The 17,812-nt window shown below is 38.1% G+C and overlaps 1 long non-coding RNA gene across 1 annotated transcript; it reads left to right on the plus strand.

Annotated features, from left to right (window-relative positions):
• Positions 1-4,799: 4,799 nt before the first annotated feature.
• On the plus strand, positions 4,800-7,066 carry LOC109961501 (uncharacterized). The gene is made up of 3 exons (XR_002275143.1): positions 4,800-4,968; positions 6,807-6,928; positions 7,026-7,066. It is a non-coding gene; the product is annotated as an uncharacterized LOC109961501 (long non-coding RNA).
• Positions 7,067-17,812: the final 10,746 nt, after the last annotated feature.

The raw sequence follows: 17,812 nt of genomic DNA on the forward strand, positions 1-17,812 counted from the left end.
GAGAGGGAAGGCAGGGTGAAGATGTTTGTGAAATAATGTGCAGGAGAAAATTCATTTTTCCTTCTAAGCCCCACAGTAACCTAATCAGGAGTTGCTTTATCTGCTAATCCACATTTAAACTTTAACCTGTAGGGGGGCCCTTTGTGTTAGTTAATGTAAGCATAAAAGCAGAGGCCGGCCTGAATGACTAATCAGATCCATCATACATTGTAAGACTAAATAGCTTTTCCAAAAGGAAATCAGAATTAGCGTGACTTCCATCTAAGGAGAAGCAGGGTAAACTTTAAATGAAACAATGGCCATATAAGAAAATGGTGGAGTGGAATAAATTAGTGTTCAAAAGGCAACTTCTTAATCAGCTCAGCTGTCTGAGCCAGACAGAAACAGGGATGTTGGGTCATTTGGTAAATGAAGGCTTGGAAAGGCACACCTCAAGATGCAGATAGGCAGCTACTAATGGAGCCAAGTTGAAAATGAAATGGGAGGACATGCGTATAAACGGGAACAAATGCCGGCAATTTAATAAAAAGTAATTTGAAAGACATCTTTACAGGACCACAGGACAGGCGGCTAAGATAATAAATGACAGTCATGACAGATGACATATTAGGCTTTTAATATTTCAGTATGTAAAGAGAATTAGAAGTTTGAGCTCAAAGCAGGACGTAAACGAGATCATCCACCAACAATGGTTAATTCACTGCCGTAACTTATCAGCTGCTAACGCTGACTTTCTATTGAACAGATATGCCAGCTGAGCTGAAAAAGGATGTTCAGAAATGTGTTTTTGTGCTAAGAAAATATAATTATCTTGTAACGGATTGAATAACAAACCTAAACATATAGAAAAGCCTTTATTTAATGTCTCACAATCAATGTAAACTATGAATATTCATTAAGGCTCTAAAAAATGCATTATTTACCATGAGACAAATACTCCTTGTTGGATTCTGAAGTCAATTACCTATTACAACTGCTACATGCTAAATGGCGCAAATCACGTGAGATCAAGAGAAATGATTTTTTTTCTCCCCCCTTTTCAGAGCATTAAACATCTGTTGACAGAGTTCACGTTTACTCCTGTGGGACTAGCACTTGAAATTGTTTTCTTTCAATCTCACATTACATTGTTGTCAGTTTGAAATTTTATTATTCTTTTGGAGCAGACTGCACTGCGCTGTTTAATCAGAGTAAAAACTGCACTGGTAATGCTCTCCAATTACAATAATTCTTCTGCTTTTATCCACCATTAACACTAAAATGCTGCTCTTGGACTACAAGCAGTGAGGAAGAGAAGTCAAAAAAAAGAAAGAATAGCATGTCACTTTCTCCTTATCGATGTATCTAACTATATAATTTTCTCTCCATTAGAGGCTGGGACATGCATCTGTATCAGCATTATCATATCACACAGTAAGGCATGCCGTCAGCCCATTTCATGATTTAATGATGGACCTTGAGATTAATGTCACAGAAAACCCTGTAAAATTTGAAAAATATTACAACTTGGTGGTTCAAAGAACGTGGAATTTACACTCTTTTACTAGGAATCGGTACGTTCCTGTGTTCAGCTGTTTAACACTTAAAAAAGGAGTAACACAGGTGTAAAAACACAAGTAATCTTTTAAATCAAAATCCTATTCTAGTCACAGAGCGATTACTTACATATAGCGGTAATGATAATCCAGACACTAGTGCAGATAATTTGCTCATTGTATGAGACAGGGGATGCAAATGAGGTGATTTTAATAAAAGGTAGCTGCTCCCATGGTATGTCTGTGTATAGTCTATTTATGAATCATGTGTGCTCCACGGACACTAAATAAGACCAGGCCACTGGTAGAGTGTGCTGTAGTCTCTATGTGGGAAACTATGCATCCTCGCTTCCTCAGCTTTGAGCGCATGAATGAGCTAAGTGTCCTCTGGTTCACTTCGACTGTTATTGTCTTGTTTCTACCACGGTCCCAAAGCTCTTCTGTAGGATCTAACTCCATCTAGTGGCCCTGCAGACTCTCTTCAGCATAAACACCACCTCAAAACAAACAACCTGTACTACTACTTAACTTCCTCAATCCTCTAAACAATCTTAAACAATCTTAAAAATATATTTAACCTCAGGGTATGTTTAATCCTACAGTCTCATCTTCATGTCATCTTTACTAAATATCCTGTGTGTTTTCCCCCTTTCTTTCTCTCCGTCCAAGTTTTATGCAGGAGCAGTCTGTCAGTGTCTGGGGTTAACAAAATTTTTTGGAGCCAATATTCGGAGTCTAATAATAAAAGAATCCATCTCAAGGGACATGTAATCTTTGCACATCCTCTAAAGCTCATTATTACCATAATACTGCAATAAAGTTGTCTCTGTCATATTAATGTTACACACTATTTTTAGAATTCTAATGAAGTTGCCCAGTCCATTTTCATTTAGCAGATTACAATATGTAAAGAAACAATAAGAGAGACCAAGGCTTTGCGTCTGTAATCGCACAATTTACCACCACTCTCAGGTCTTATATGACAGGCCAATTTCCACACTTATTAAGCCTCTGACACACTTGAAATAATCGTATTACCATTTTTTGTAAAATTAGCCCAATTTCTGGGAGACATTCTTGAATCGATGTAATAGACTCTTATACATAACTGGCAATGTCTCTATTGCTGCTCAGCACCAGGGGGTGGAAAGGTCGGTCCTTAGTCAGAGCTATCACTCAAAGCCCCCTCTCTGCTTGGTGTGCTATACACTGCACTTGAAATTCCCTTTTCTTTTTTTAACTTCTAATCAAGGATGTGGTGCTAAATGATTTCATTTTCTCTGGAAAGAAAGATGTGGAATATTTTAACACTCATAGTGACACGATGTGCAGAGGGTCAGAGGCGGGTCTGAGACCTTTACTCGTTGTTGGTAGGAAAACAACTTCCCCACCTTTTTAAATAATGTTTAGCATGTATGACATTTTGTTTTGTTTCCATTTGGTAAACATTACCCCCCACCTCCCCCCCACGCCCTCCCTTATCCTATATCCTCCCCTCTACCCAGTGAGGAATGCACACACTGCAAACTGGTTTGTAGTTGGGGCAGTCCACATCCTGGTACTTTTATCTTTAACCTCTGACCCCTGGCACATCTGGAAACATAGTTGGACTTGACAAGGAAGTGCTCTTTTCTCTTTGCTCTGAGCAGTTATGGAAGAGAAGCTTTCAAGTTCTTCAGCAATGCAGTAGACTGAGCCTTATGAGAGCAGGGATGTTTAACGGCAGTATTAGCCATAAACTCTGAGATACTGACCATTTAAGCAGTACAGTGAATGAGCACGGGACACTGAGGTGGTGAGAAACAGTTGTATTATTTCTTTTGGCTGGGTGGCTTTGAGACTTGGAAGCAGATAAACATTTCAGCTGGAGCTGCACGTCTTTGATGTTCAAGGGTGATGATCTCGAAGCCAAGCCGGAGTAGTACAAACATATGGGGTATTCTGAAAAGTGATACAGAGACACTTTGTTTTGTCTTTGGATCAACTGTCTCTAGTCCAGAACCATTATACTCCCGACCATTTAGGAGCATTGACATTTACTCGAGCAGCAGTTTGAGGCATCACCTTGCCCACCTGTCAAGCTGTTTTCTTCACAGATACTTTTTTATTCCAAATTACATTTTTAGAGATAACATCAGATCTCACTGTGATATGGACAGAGAAACAGAAAAAGTGTTGATTGAAAAGGATAAGGAATCTTTTTTCATCATAGAAAGTCTGTGAATGGTAGAATGCCCTAGGATTTTTACAATGATCTTCCCCTGTCAAAGGCTCCTCTGCCCTTACTGTACATGCACATATTGTGCACCTTTAATTATTTACTCATTTCCTGCTTTCTAGTGTTCTACAACTTTTAAAATGACACTAAAAACAAAAGACACTTGAATCATCAGTCAGTTTTTTAAAAAATCTACTTTGGAAAACAAAAACACCCTTTCTTGAAACATAAATAAATGTATTTAATGAGATATGAAATGCTTATAAATGTCTTCTACTCCATGGTTAATTGCAGCTTGTCACCCTAAAGCATTCAGTGATGTATTGCACACACAAACACAGCAAAGAGGTTTTGTTTTCAGTGTGGTTCTTATATTACATCTATGCTTTGTGCAGTGTTATCAAATGTCTACACAACGTCACTAATGCCTGTTCAGCAGCTTAAATTAATCATTGGCTGTTTATTACTGTAGGTAGGCTTACGTCACGTAAAGTGACAGACACCAAGCCATACCCAGGATTGTAGTTTTACCTTATATATATCAAAGTGATAAAAGCATTAAAGCATTTACATCAAAATTCACCAATAAAATCAGTGTGCTGTAAAAACAGGCCATATTTTTACATCTGTGGCCCTTGCTGAGTGAGGCTGCACAGGGAAGACCATTTCACACATCTTACTACCCCGTGGCGTCCTGGCTTACAGTCTCAGGTTCCATGTTCTCCACATTTTCCTGTATGCTCTGCCTCGTTAACTCTTACTCAGACTTGATAGTGTGAAACGACATTTTGCTCTGTTGTTCTTGATTGTTATCTGACCAACTTTGTTTCCCGATTTACTTTCTCGGCAATAGAAAAAGTTACACAACCAAAGTTTTCGTTACCAGTCAATTTCTTGCTTAGTGAGGACAAAAGAAACGACTGGCATCTCTGAGCCGATATAGGAAGTAGTTGTAATGAATGCGATTGATCATGCATGTGTCAACAGTTTCCTATTAAAGAACACAGTGAATGCTTAAGTTTGACATTTGTTTTTCTGCAGATAAGAGACAATCTCAGAAAGAGCAAAGACAGTGACGCACAGACAATGAGATTGAGTGTGGCAGAAATGAAAAAGATGAGAGAAGTACTGACTTCACAGCAACACTTCTTTTTATCGGTGGGAACACATCGGCCGTCACCAGAGGCTAGTTCATGAGGCCAGACAAGAAACCCGGTAAAGATTCTGGGAGGCAGCAGATTAGAGGAGGTCACATCAGTTAATGAGAGTCATTACTATCACATGATAGCCAAATGAATTGATTGCCAGCTTATTTACAAGACGTAGTGTCCTAAATCAAAAGGTTAATTACATTTGAGACAGAGTCCTTTACTGCAAATTGACCTTTAGATTTGTTGTTTTCTTGCTCGCTTTATTTTCCCATCCTCCATTTTGTATGAGAGACAAAAGGCCAGATCCAGATAGAGTTGCCTGCTTATTTCTTGATAAGCTTCAGGCACAGACCTTTGCCTATTACTTTTTGTGTTTTTCCCAGGAAGTGCTTGGCTGCATAATTAGCAAACATCATCAGACAAGACTTGGTGCCACCAAGGACTTTATTTTTCCTGAAGTTTCTGCGCCCGAAGCTTTCCCCTAGCAACCAAAGAATGTTTGTTCTTCTTGAAATTAGATGGGTTTAATTGCTGTGGAACAACAGCAAAACACCACCCCCTCCAAACACACACACACACACAGACACACAAAAGTCTAAGATCAGGCTGGCTAATTATGCTAATAGCCAATTGTTCAACCATGGTGATATGTTTACTGAGGGAGTTGATGTGTTTCCTTTTGCTTCGTCATAAGCGGCCTGTCTACGGGTCCTGTGTGAAATCACTCCACCTGAAGGCAAGAGGACTGCCCTCATTCATCCTGCCTAACCCATTACCCTTGGACAGGAAAGAAGATAAATATTGTTGCAGATGCCTAAGTCTCTGCAAATGAGATTTTTCAAGCCAGATTTATCAAGCCTTGGTGGGGTGTTTAAAGCTCCAAAACTTGGCCCTCGGCATGATAAAATGGCAGCACATGTTTCTGAATCACCCACCACAGTGTTGTTGCCAAAGGGTTATGATGATATAGTCAACTGCTTTTTTCCTGTTGTGCATCAAAACCTTTGAGGTTCTCATATTCTGTTTTCTCTAAGCATAAGATCTTTCTGATAGAGCACAATATTAATCTTTTTTTTTTTTTTTTTACCAAAAACGTGGCTTTTTTCCTACTTTCATGACACAATATTTCTTGTTTATTTCATGCACTGAGTATCATATTTTACTCTCCTGTCAAAAATATCCATTTCTGGTTACATGATTATCAAAAAAGCCTGATTTATCATCCCACCACACAACTTTTTAGTGTAAGTGCACAGGATACGGTTTAGAAGTAAGTGGAGAAATGAAGTTCAGGCTCAGGTTGAATCAAGAAATATCTCACACTTCAGTGCATTGTTCTAATGGTATGAATTATATGGTTAGATTAAGTACTCTCCCCTGTATAAACTTTAAATCATCCATTTCCTATCAACTACAGAAATCCTGACTTTTTTAAGGATACACAGTATGCCGCCTTTGTGCACACCAACCCGTATCAAGAAGGCACTGATGGGAAAAATTCATAAAGCTTGCAGTAAAAGTTTTGTATCTGAACCTGTTGCTGCCGAGCTTTGGTCTTAACAACCCTCAATGGAGCATCCCATGGGGAAGTGCAATATTTATGTTGGCAATATATGCAAAAAAAATTAGGGTCGTAAAACTTGGGGGCCACACAAACGCTCTCAAGGATTGCTGCTTTGTACGGCCGACTTTATTCGTGCAACTGCAGGCTCCTCAAGCCGCCTGCTTCTTCTTGCATTCAAAACAATATTTCCTTTCTCACACAGTTCTGTAGCTGGAATGACTGTACTGTGATTTATGACCTGAAAATATTTCTTTACTGTTGTCATCCTTACTGAGTAATGTTCATGTTTTGTTTTCCCTTTAAAAAATGTACTGTTTATTTTTTTGGGCCACTGGTAGGAATCCAGCCACACAAAGCTACACAACTGTGTGCAACGTGGCATGTCTCCTGCAGGCCATCATCACCTGGACAACACAATAGGCTGAAAAGCTTAGAAGATAAACCATTTATTCTCTTCCATGTAAGATCTTTTATTTCTATTCAAGCAAAAATAACAAACTAAAGGTTCATTTCTACTTTATGTGAGAAACGGACTGAATAATAATCTCAAATCTCAGGTTCCACCAATTACCCTCGGATCTTGGCCGGTGGTGGGAGTTACTGTAAGTGTTTAAAATGATGTTCACGGCCAGCTAAGCAAATTTAGCATCTATAGGAAAAGAGGCATTTGAAGTATTCTGTTTGAGTGTGCTTTCCTCTGTATGACATGTCACAAATTTCACAAAGGTAGTATCACAAAATGTGGTTTAAGAACAATTAGAAAATGTTTTTTTATAACTTTGTCAAATGCACCTGGTTGTCATAAGGGTGTCACTGTACAATAACTATTTCAGCAGAACAACTCATTACAAACATTCCCTACCCGCCCCATCATCTCCACTTCCAGGGGGATTTCTAACCAGCAGCAGCAGCAGCAATGGGGGTCAATCGTAAAATAAACAAAATTCTGGTTGAAGACTTTACCTGTTCTTTGAGCTGAGAGAGTAAACGCAAACAGGAAGGACACTTTTTTCACACTGGAGATACCTGGAATGGACGCTCAATTAAAGAACGGTGAAATGTCTCCACAGAGGTGACCTTTGACATGCATTTCTACTCCAAATCAACACTCTCCTCACACACTCCTCTCAAGCCAACAGGGAGCCTGGAGTTTCTGCAAATGAACGATCTGTCAGGAGACTGTTTATATCCCCTCTCCCGCTTCTTTATTTAACACTCCCGCATTAAAAGGGAAGAGCTTTTTAATTAGCTATGGACTCTCCTATTTTAATCAACTCACAAGCGGAGTCCAGCTGTGACAGCCTTGACAGGCGAAGACGGGTGACATTCCGACTGCTGACTTTCTTCACAGAACAAAAAAAAAAGACAGCGAGGAGACCACTGAATTTGCAATCTCGAGTGGCAAACACAGTTTAACAAGATAGATGGGCTTTGAATTAAAGTGTAACAGCCTGTTTTTTTTTCAAACCAGAAGTCTGTTTGTGTAATTTCTAATTGAGCTTTTAAGTTATTAAATATACACTCTCTTGTACTCTTTGGTACTTGTGTTTGTGCAGGAATTTAAAGGTCTGCCACTGCATGACTGCAAGGCACAAGCAGATAACAGAAGTGTGGTATAATCTATACTACAGCTGTCTTCCCTCAGTCACATCATATATTAGTGCATTAAAGCCTTTGAAAATGTTTTATTATGCTGGACATTGTGCCAAAATGTGCAGAATGTAGCTCACTTGGTACGTTACTGATTGGCTTTATCTTGCTTCACTTGGACCACTGACTTCCATCAAAGCGCCTTTTATCCCTGTAGTGGCTTTAAGCTCTTAAGCAAAACACAACAACAGTGCAATTATAACAGAGGTTTGTTTCAGCCATTTGATGTAGCTGCCAGGCAGCCAGTGGGATGCTTTGAATTTAATTTCCTCTATTCAAGGATGCAGCTTTTATTTACATGACAAGACTGAACAGATTGCATCAGGCTTGGAAAAGACAAATGAAAGAAGGGGGGAAAAAACTTGGACAAATTAAAGCAAGTATTTGCCAACCAATGTAATGCCATTTTTAAAAAAGGGAGCACACATACAGCACCTAATGTTAGTCCACTCACTTCCACCATCAGTGACTTTTTGATCCTTTATTACACATAGGAGAGTATCCCGCTGTGTGACTATGATGTGCAATCTGCTCATCTCTCATACTGTCATGCAAATACATTAGCTTACGAGATGGGTCCCTCCACAGTACTCTCAGTGGACAGCACTCATTAAACTAATTACACGTTGAACCTAAACTGAGTGGAGCGTAATGAGGTGTACGATATTCACAAGGAACTTATGCCATTGGGATCGTGCCAATGAAACTTTGTGATGCCTCCATTCAACACCTGCTTCAAACTCACACAAGTAAAAACATAATATTTTTCGTTTCCAATATATTTGAGTAATTGAGAGTTTGTGTAACTTGGACTCATTGGCTTGCTGGGTGAACAATCAGGCTCAATGGATTATGGATTTTGTGTGTATTTAATTGTGGGGATCACAATTATCCAAAATCTTTCATAAGTGTGAGGCAAGTCTGATGAACATCGTGGCTTCTCCTAGTTAGACTTCGGACTTTGAGTCACAGTAAGAAATGATTCCAAAATGTTATGCGCTGCCTGATGCACCTGAGTGACATCCTCATGGGCAGAACAGAAAAATGTAATTCAATTTCTGTTTCCCAAAGAAGAGTTCAACCGTCAAGCACTATTTTTGTCTTTAGCCGTTTTCACACATCATCTCTAAATTATGTGCGCAGAATCAGGTCCAGACTTTGTCCAGAGTTGTCCTTTCACACATGTAGCACACAACAGGAGATACTCCTGCCCCCTGCATGCTGTACTCTCCAAGCAATAGTGCAGGTAATAAAATACAGTATGGCAAAGGTCATGAAGGCAGAGTCTAGCAGCTCCATGATAGACTTAAGCAAACAACACCAGTAGAGTCTTGAATTATAGTAAATTAACCACTCACTTAACATGTCACCTGTAAAAGTTGCAGCAGTTGCAGCAGTGTTCATTGAGGTTATACCCACAATGGAGCTTATATTGTTTTTCTTGGGAGCCAGTAAAAAAGAAAGAATAGCCTACAGTTTCCACAAAAGTGGCAAAACTATTACCGCAAACACACTTTGCTGAATCTTGGCGAAATCTCCTTCTAAGAATCAGTGTACATGCGACTTGCCAGTTTGCAAGTATGCAGCAATGTTTTCACCCCTGATAAAACTTGCGAGGGCCTATCAGTATGTTCTGTAGAAGAGAGAAAAAGGTTTTTGCCTCCTAAGCCCTCACTATCGATGGTCTGTCATACTAGACAGAGGAGCCGCAGGACAACATACCCAGAGACAAAGTGGAAGGATATGGAATTTTAGACATAAACACTGCTGTCTGATTGATTTTCAAGCACACACAATGCATTTACTGTACCTGTAAAAGTAAATGGATTAAAATAACCCTGTTCTTTTCTCAGTCTTCATGTATTAGTGTAGCTTCATCTGTCACCTCCATTTCTGTGTGCATATAGGAGCAGTGGTGTAGGAAAGAAGTAGCATGTAATTGTTTGTGCATTCATGCTGCAACCTTTTAAAAAGCATTAAGAATTAATTCATTGCTACTTTTTTACACATCTAATACAGTTGCAGTGCTATGTTCATTGCATCTCACACTAAAAAGAGACCATCACATTTCATTTGGCTAGACATTTTATTTTGCTACAAACTGTAATTCTCTGGCTTTAGTTTCTAAGCCACCCTGCCTGCTTTTATTCCTCTTTTATTTTTTTCTCCTCACTTCACTAACTGTATCCAGGCTGGCTGTGATGGTGTGTGCTGGAAGTTTTCCATGCATCATAATTGTTTCGCTAATTTGCTATGCTAATTGAGTAATTAATTCGTGAACAGGAGATTAGACGGGGGCAAAAATACAGAAATAAATAAACAAGTAAAGCGTTGAGTGTTACCGCCGGGGCTACCGTTTTGTTCTAACATTAGGGATGCAAACTGACTCAAATACTCCAGCATGTTTGCTTCCTTTGCCCAAGGCTAGCTAGTTGATGTGCTTGGTGTGCAGGCACAGAGTTAGCATCCCTAACTTCACACCATGGGACCTGCAAACATTCAGCTGCTAACTGCATGTTACAACACATAAATTGAACTCCAGTGGTGTGGTCAAACTTAATAGTTATCACTGTGTACACTTCCAGTGATTTAGTTGCTATTTTATTGCTGAGCACCTTAAGCTGAAGGCATAAAGGAGGAGGTCATTTGTGTGTCACCATCATTTCAAGAATCCCAGTTGTAGACAAATTTCATGAAGCAGAAAAGTAGAAATGAGTTTAATGTTCGGGGGGAAACTCAGTATAATGTGATGAACATGTGGGAGAGAGTAACTTCTCTTTGTCTATTGCAAAAATGGAGACGATAAGCCTGCGTTTCACTATGGAAATGTGGGAATTCTTACAATAAAGTCAAAGAGTGTCTGAATCACCAGTGATAAAGGCCTCTATGTAATTCATCTTTTTAATAAAAGAAAAGAAAACAGCGAAGGGTGTCCTGGTAGTTTGATTTGATTTTGATTTGATTTATTCTTTTCTTTCAAGCATGTAAAGACAGTTATGTCAACACACATAATTTTACACATATCCAACAAATGCTAATCCAATATCAATGTGCTTATACCTAGTACATGCTCGAATGGAGTAGGAAGAAGTCAGACGTATCCAGTCCTACCCCATGACATCATCTTACCATCATTGGTTTGCAAGCAGTATCTCTACATAGATAATTCTCTTCTACACCACACAAGTAATATACTAAAGAATTATTACAAAGTGTTAACATTCATACACCACACCCACAATGTTCCATCTAATTAATCATTAAACCTGATCTTGCATATATCTTGATTGACACATACCTTTATATTTACATTTAAACTCGTCAATTCTATTACTGTTTTTATGTCCGCACTTAAATTATTCCATAGTTTTACCCCACTTATGGAAATACAAAATCTTTTTTTGGTTGTACGTATAGCATTAATTTTTTTAATTTAACTGACCCTTTAAATTGTATCTTCCTTCCCTTTCATTAAATAGTTTTTGAATTCCACAAGGTAATTCACATGACATTCATATGTGGCTTACATCTTGCATGCCTTCAATCTTCCTGGCATTAAATACAAGCAAAGTGTTAATTCTACTTAAAGGTAAATTACTAATTAAACATGGACCAAACCTGTTTTATCTCAGGGCAAGGAAATCTGCATTAGTGTATATTGGTTCAGTTCACCAAATTACTTTTCATTTAAAAGGTCTTTTCATGTAATTGAGAATCCAAACCACAAGATGGCACCCATCCATCTCACTTCTTAAATCTGATGTCTGCTTTGCTCCATACTGAATCTGATGTGAAGCCTTCACTTTAGTTAAATATATTAAAATCCTTGTGAGTGTATGTGTGTGTGCGCGCGCTTTACATTATTTCTTTTATTTATTTTTGTTTTCAGGCTGGCAGATCTCCACTAAGCCCTACTTTCTAAGTAACGTTTTGTGATTTTTGAATGCTTGGATACGGTAGAATATATTTTAATGAATAATTCCTCAGTGAATTCACTGAAATTATTGCAGAAGAACAACTGTTCAATAACATTAGAGACCCATCTTGCTAATTTTCATAGGAATATAAGAGTTAAGTTATTGTGACTAAGCTCTTCAGAAAATCAGACCAGTATTAGCATCAGTATCAAGAGGTTTTCAGCAGTGCATCCATCACTGGGCAGAGATGACACATGGAAACTTCATATATAAAGTGATCATGTGGAAAAGATCAGAACTGCTTCATCTCACTTTAACATTAAATATCACTGTTTTGGACAATTGAAAATGAATCACCTAACAAATAGGCAGTGTGTGTATCATGTAAATAAATATGAAAATACATTATTACAAATTATCTGAGCTGTGTGATTAGTCTGTGGTTTCGTCTTTCCTCATAGCACCCGAACACATAAGCCACACAAACAGAACTGGGCACATTTTAGACTTTGTGGAAAATAACAAGTCTTATCTGTGGGAACAAGCACAACAGAGTAGCAGCTGTGACTGGAAGTGATCTAGATGCCTACTGCCCACCTCTCGACCAGTACAGACCCTGCTTTCTCTAGGAACAGTGGTTTTGTGTCGATTAGCTATAGTAATATATACAGTATCCTCTGCAGAGATAAAGGCACAGCCTGGCTACATGCAGTTAAGAAACTGCCTGGTGGTGTCTTTGTTCCTCTGGGTCAGCAGGCTCCAGTGGAGTGAGTGGAATAAATGGATGTGAAGCATTAAAAAAATGGTACAGGCCTTTTCATGTGCCAGACTTCAAAGGTCTTTAGATGACGTCAGCAGAGTGCTCTTTATTATAGTGTGCATGAGCAGATGGTCTCACTGGTGCTACACTATATTATGTTGTATTGTATATCATGGCAAATATAGATCTGCACAGTGTCTGATGTTGTGATTTAAATATTTAGTCGTACTATAAAATATCACAATAATGTATGTTATGAAAATTAAGTGCATTGTACTGTTCCTTCATTCCTTCCTAATTTCTTCCTTCCTTAGATCCTTCATTCTTTCCTTAGTTCCATTCTTGACTCCTACTCATTATTTTTTTAACCCCTTCCTTTTCCTCCCTTTTATTTAAACCATGTAATATGTGTTTGGCTTTAGGCAAAAAATTAAACAAGATACTTTGTGTCTTACAAGATATACTGTACATAAAATACAATAATTGATCCTCATTAAATCTTTGAGCTCACAGTTTGTCATGCCATTTGCTGGAGGCACCTACCCCATTTCCTTGGTACAAATTATACTGCACAACCTATATGAGAAACAGGCATGGGAAACTGCCTATTGCAAATAAGCTGAACATTGAAAAGTGACGGCCAGGGCCCCCAAATTTACCATGGAGGGAAGCAGCTTCTGAATGTTTAACATATGTCCTTGACTAAATACAGAGGTCATGTTAACAAACTCTACAGTAAATTTGAGTCGTTGAGGGTTACAGTATCTGGGAAGATGTCTCTCACATGTCGCTCAAACACAGTTGAGCATTCCTTCAAAGTAAATTGCCCTGGGGATTATAACTTATGCTACACATAATATGAGGCAGTGGTACAGTAAGGGAAATGACCCATGAGAGGAAGAATAACAGCCATTTTTTAAGTTTGTTTGAATGCAGAGAATTTGATGAGAGAAATGTGAATGTGGTGCTAATTGAGTTTGATACATAGCCCTTTTCTTGACTTTATTTTGACTGTGTTTCATATTTTGTTAAAATAAACTCAGTCCAGTAAGTTGCCTCTTAACAAAGTAGATCATAAATAATAACACTGACTAGTCATTAAACAAGGAATTATATCAGGATGTAAATAATGGTCTAAATAAGTCTAAATAATTTCCAGAACCCTTGATTGAAACTCCTTGAATGAAGATATGACAATGAAATCAGCCTTTTAGGAAGTACAAATGACAAAGGAAGGAAGAAAAGAAGAAAACATATCAGCTTTTTGCTATCAGTCTAAAAAGGAAAGCGCCTGAGCACAGACTACAGAAATTAACAACATATCATACACCATTAACTCATTCAGCAGTCATGTCACACATGGTACAGTTCATTCTACTGTTGTGGTTTGTTCATGTTGCTTCAACGGGGTTAGTCAAAGGGCAATCCACAATGTAAGCTTCAGACACAAACATTGTAAAAAACGACTTACACAGCTGTCATTGGTCTTGAAGACTCATGGTCTGCCTTGTTATAGCATAAAATGGCTCTGACTCACTGTAAACAGTAGTGTTGTTTCTGATGTAATTAAGTAGGTGGCAGAGGCAAAAAGCTAATGAGTAGCAGCTGTTGCCAGGTATTAGGGGAAAGTGTATAAAAGAGAGACGTGTGTGGGATAACCTGAGCACAAGGGCAAGTGCACATGAGGACTGATGTACCATGGTGTCCAAATCTGTATGGCCCTTTTAATCCAATGAAAAATGAGAAGTGTATTGATAACTTTGTTAGAAGTGGGTAATGGAACCAGGGGAAATGGAACAGCAGGCCCCCTCCACACTCAGTGCAAGAGCTAACCTGATTTGCAATATCTCCCTGTATCTCCCAAAGCCCATCCAGAGGGATATAAACATGATGGACAGTTTACTGAGAACCTATTAACTGTGACGTCTGTTTAGCATGCACTTTCATATACGAGTGTATCCCATTGCCATCAAATTTATGGTTTTAGTCCTAAATGTGTGGCCCTCCCTCACACCTTCTCAAAGGTAACTTAATTACCTTTAAAATCTGAAACATAGATACATAATTCTGCTGTATTTGATACCATAGGCGCTGGAAAGTATGAAAACAAGATGAGCTGTTTCCTTCAGGTATGGCTCACTCAGAGTTACTGAAAGGTGGCTTATGTACCAATAACTTGATTAATCATTATTACTGTCACTGGAAATAAATACCTTTTAAATAACCAATATGTCTGAAGTAGTTTAGGCTTCACAAAAGATTCAGCCACTTGTCAAAGATGGATTACATGTATGAATGTGTGTTTATTTATATGCCATGTAAAGGTGGACCCAATTATATATTCATAACAAAGTCCATATATTATTTAATAAGTCCAGTTATTTATTTTTTGCAGTAAAAAATGTCTGGAAAATCTTCCATCCCCTGACGCAGATGAATCTTTATTAAAGAAAACAGCATCATCTTACAACAGAGAATTGTATTTCCCATATGTGAAGCTATCAGCAGTTTATTGTTGTGATAACTGTGGCTATTGAAGCAATTAAATATCATAAATGAGTGTTTGGGAAAGAAACTAAAACAAGAGTTTAAATCTCAGAGCAGCATGTTCTTAATAAATAGTCACTGCAGGAAATCAGGTTTACTGGGTGTAGTGTTTATGCAGAGGGAGCTATACTTTAATGAAGTGACTGTTATCAATATTGCAAATGAACTAGCTGTAATATTTTTTTGCAGCAATGGGATGCAAATATTGGACTTCCAGTTATTTGCAATATACAGTATTTACAGATACAATGTCATTTTAAAAAAGCATTAGTCAATTAAATTTCTAGATATTTTAGACAATTTATACTCAATCATATATAACAGTACATACGTATATTTACTGATGTTGAGAAATTAAATTTTCTTTACTGTGTCAAGAGATTTTCTCCATATTGCCCACCCCTTGTTTGTATTATTATTATTTTTATGTGTGTATACATTTTAAGAAAATTTTCACTTTGTCCTTTACCACAAATGTGTCGAAACGCCTATTTCAGTTTCAGACCATTACCGGCATTTTAAAATAACACCTTAATGAAAGATAAAGCTATAATGATCCAAGCTGTTTTCAATTAGAACTTCACTTAACTCAGTAAAGAAGTAATCTAATAAGATTTGATGAAAACATTGATTTTATGTCGTTTCCCGGGCAGTCGGTGTACATTGTATCATTTTCTGTTTATAAAACATCCGATAAAAGTGGAATTAAATTTGTAACTAATGATTATTTTCATTTGTCAGTTAATCTACCAGTTAATTTCTTGTTTAGTCATCTGTTTTATCAAAGTTTTGTCTTTTAGAATTGCTTATCTTATTCAAATAACAGTCCAAAACCAAACAGAGAGAGCAAGAGAGAAACCCACAGCCAGTCCTTACAAGTTGGAACCGGGTGACATTGTTTTTGCTTGAAAAAACTAAAATAATTAATGAGTTATCACAAGAGGTGTTTATGCGTTTTAACTCTTAAGTCAACATTTCTGCATTATATTTATAAAGAAATACCTTGGCACCAGTACAGTTAAATACCAAAGGCTATTTTTACTTGTGCACATAGGTGTTTAGATGTATATATAAGCAGAGGACAGGATAGGGTTGCACACAGGGTGTTGATGTGGACAGTTTCCAACAACAGCCATGTGGCCACTTATCCAGTTCCTCCCGTTTCAGCCTCTGCACTCCTCAGTGATTAATTAGGAAAGTGAGTGGAATTCGTCTATCAACAGGCTGACGGAGAGAATGAAAATATTTACAGAGCTCATGCCGGCACAGAGTGGGAGTACTCTGAAAAGTGACCCTGAATGTCAAGTCATGTTGTAACTGCGTTAAATGCCATAGTGACAGCAACAATGCAGACATCAGGCAGAAAATAAGATTCTCACTTACTTAAAGATTCAGCCCTGCCAAATATGAGAGGAGAAAAACAAAGCACACACAGTAATGGGGATTAAACTGCCTCAGAATATGAAAGGCTAACTTCACTGAGATGATATGATTCAAGCTACAGGCACATTAACCACTCTCTCCTCTGAAGGGTAAAAGCATCAACCCACATAGTCTTGGGAAATTGGTAAGCATCAGTCTTTTGGCTAATGTTTCTCACTTTGCTGTAGGTTGATTGGCATGAGAGACCCTCCTGCTGTGTTATTTCCTGCAGCTCTACTCCTCCTCCCATCCACTCCAGCTGTCACAGCAGGGGTTAACTGACCTCAGAAACACACAGTCCGAGCACCCACAGGCAGCAGAATGCCTCGGTGATTATCAGGGGAAAATAACAAAGTGCATGCATCTTACAATCAATTTAGGAGCCTTGGATTGCAATCAATAATAATAATAATTAGTTTTTGATCTATTGTGCTAGTACCTACACTTATGGTTTGAGTCAAATGATTTACCCAGATAACAGTTTGATGAGTTGATGTTTAATTAAGCCAGTCCAAAGTCCATGCTAAGTTATTGATAAATTGAAACTAAACTGCTGAAACACAATGGTGTACAGGGATTCTTATGTTTCATCAATTTGCAACTAAATATCTACACAACACACTTTTTATTAAATAACCCTCATCTTGTATTCAGGGATATATACAAAACTTTAAAGTTCTGAATGTGCTGTGGTTTATTTATCCATTACTTCCTCCAGGTGAGGGACATGTGGGTGGATACCACTGACATACTGTATATACATGACTTACATGGCGTCACCAATTCCCTCCACTATGCAAAGGTGAAGCCAAAATATCATAGATACAGAGGCTGCCATTGAGCGTGTTTGCAACCAGATACTGTGCAAGTAGCATCAAGAAGTGGAGTGATCAAAGTTGCCAAATCAACCAAAATACACCCTTATTTATATCATCAAATAACTTCTTAAAAACAAACATCAGAAAAATGGCTACTTGTACACAAATCAGTGTGATAATATCTACCATCTATTTACTGCCACTCTTTCAAGCCCAAACACACTGTTTGG

The sequence above is a fragment of the Monopterus albus genome, unplaced genomic scaffold, assembly GCF_001952655.1.
Source record: "Monopterus albus unplaced genomic scaffold, M_albus_1.0 scaffold55.1, whole genome shotgun sequence".
Lineage (NCBI taxonomy): Eukaryota > Metazoa > Chordata > Actinopteri > Synbranchiformes > Synbranchidae > Monopterus > Monopterus albus.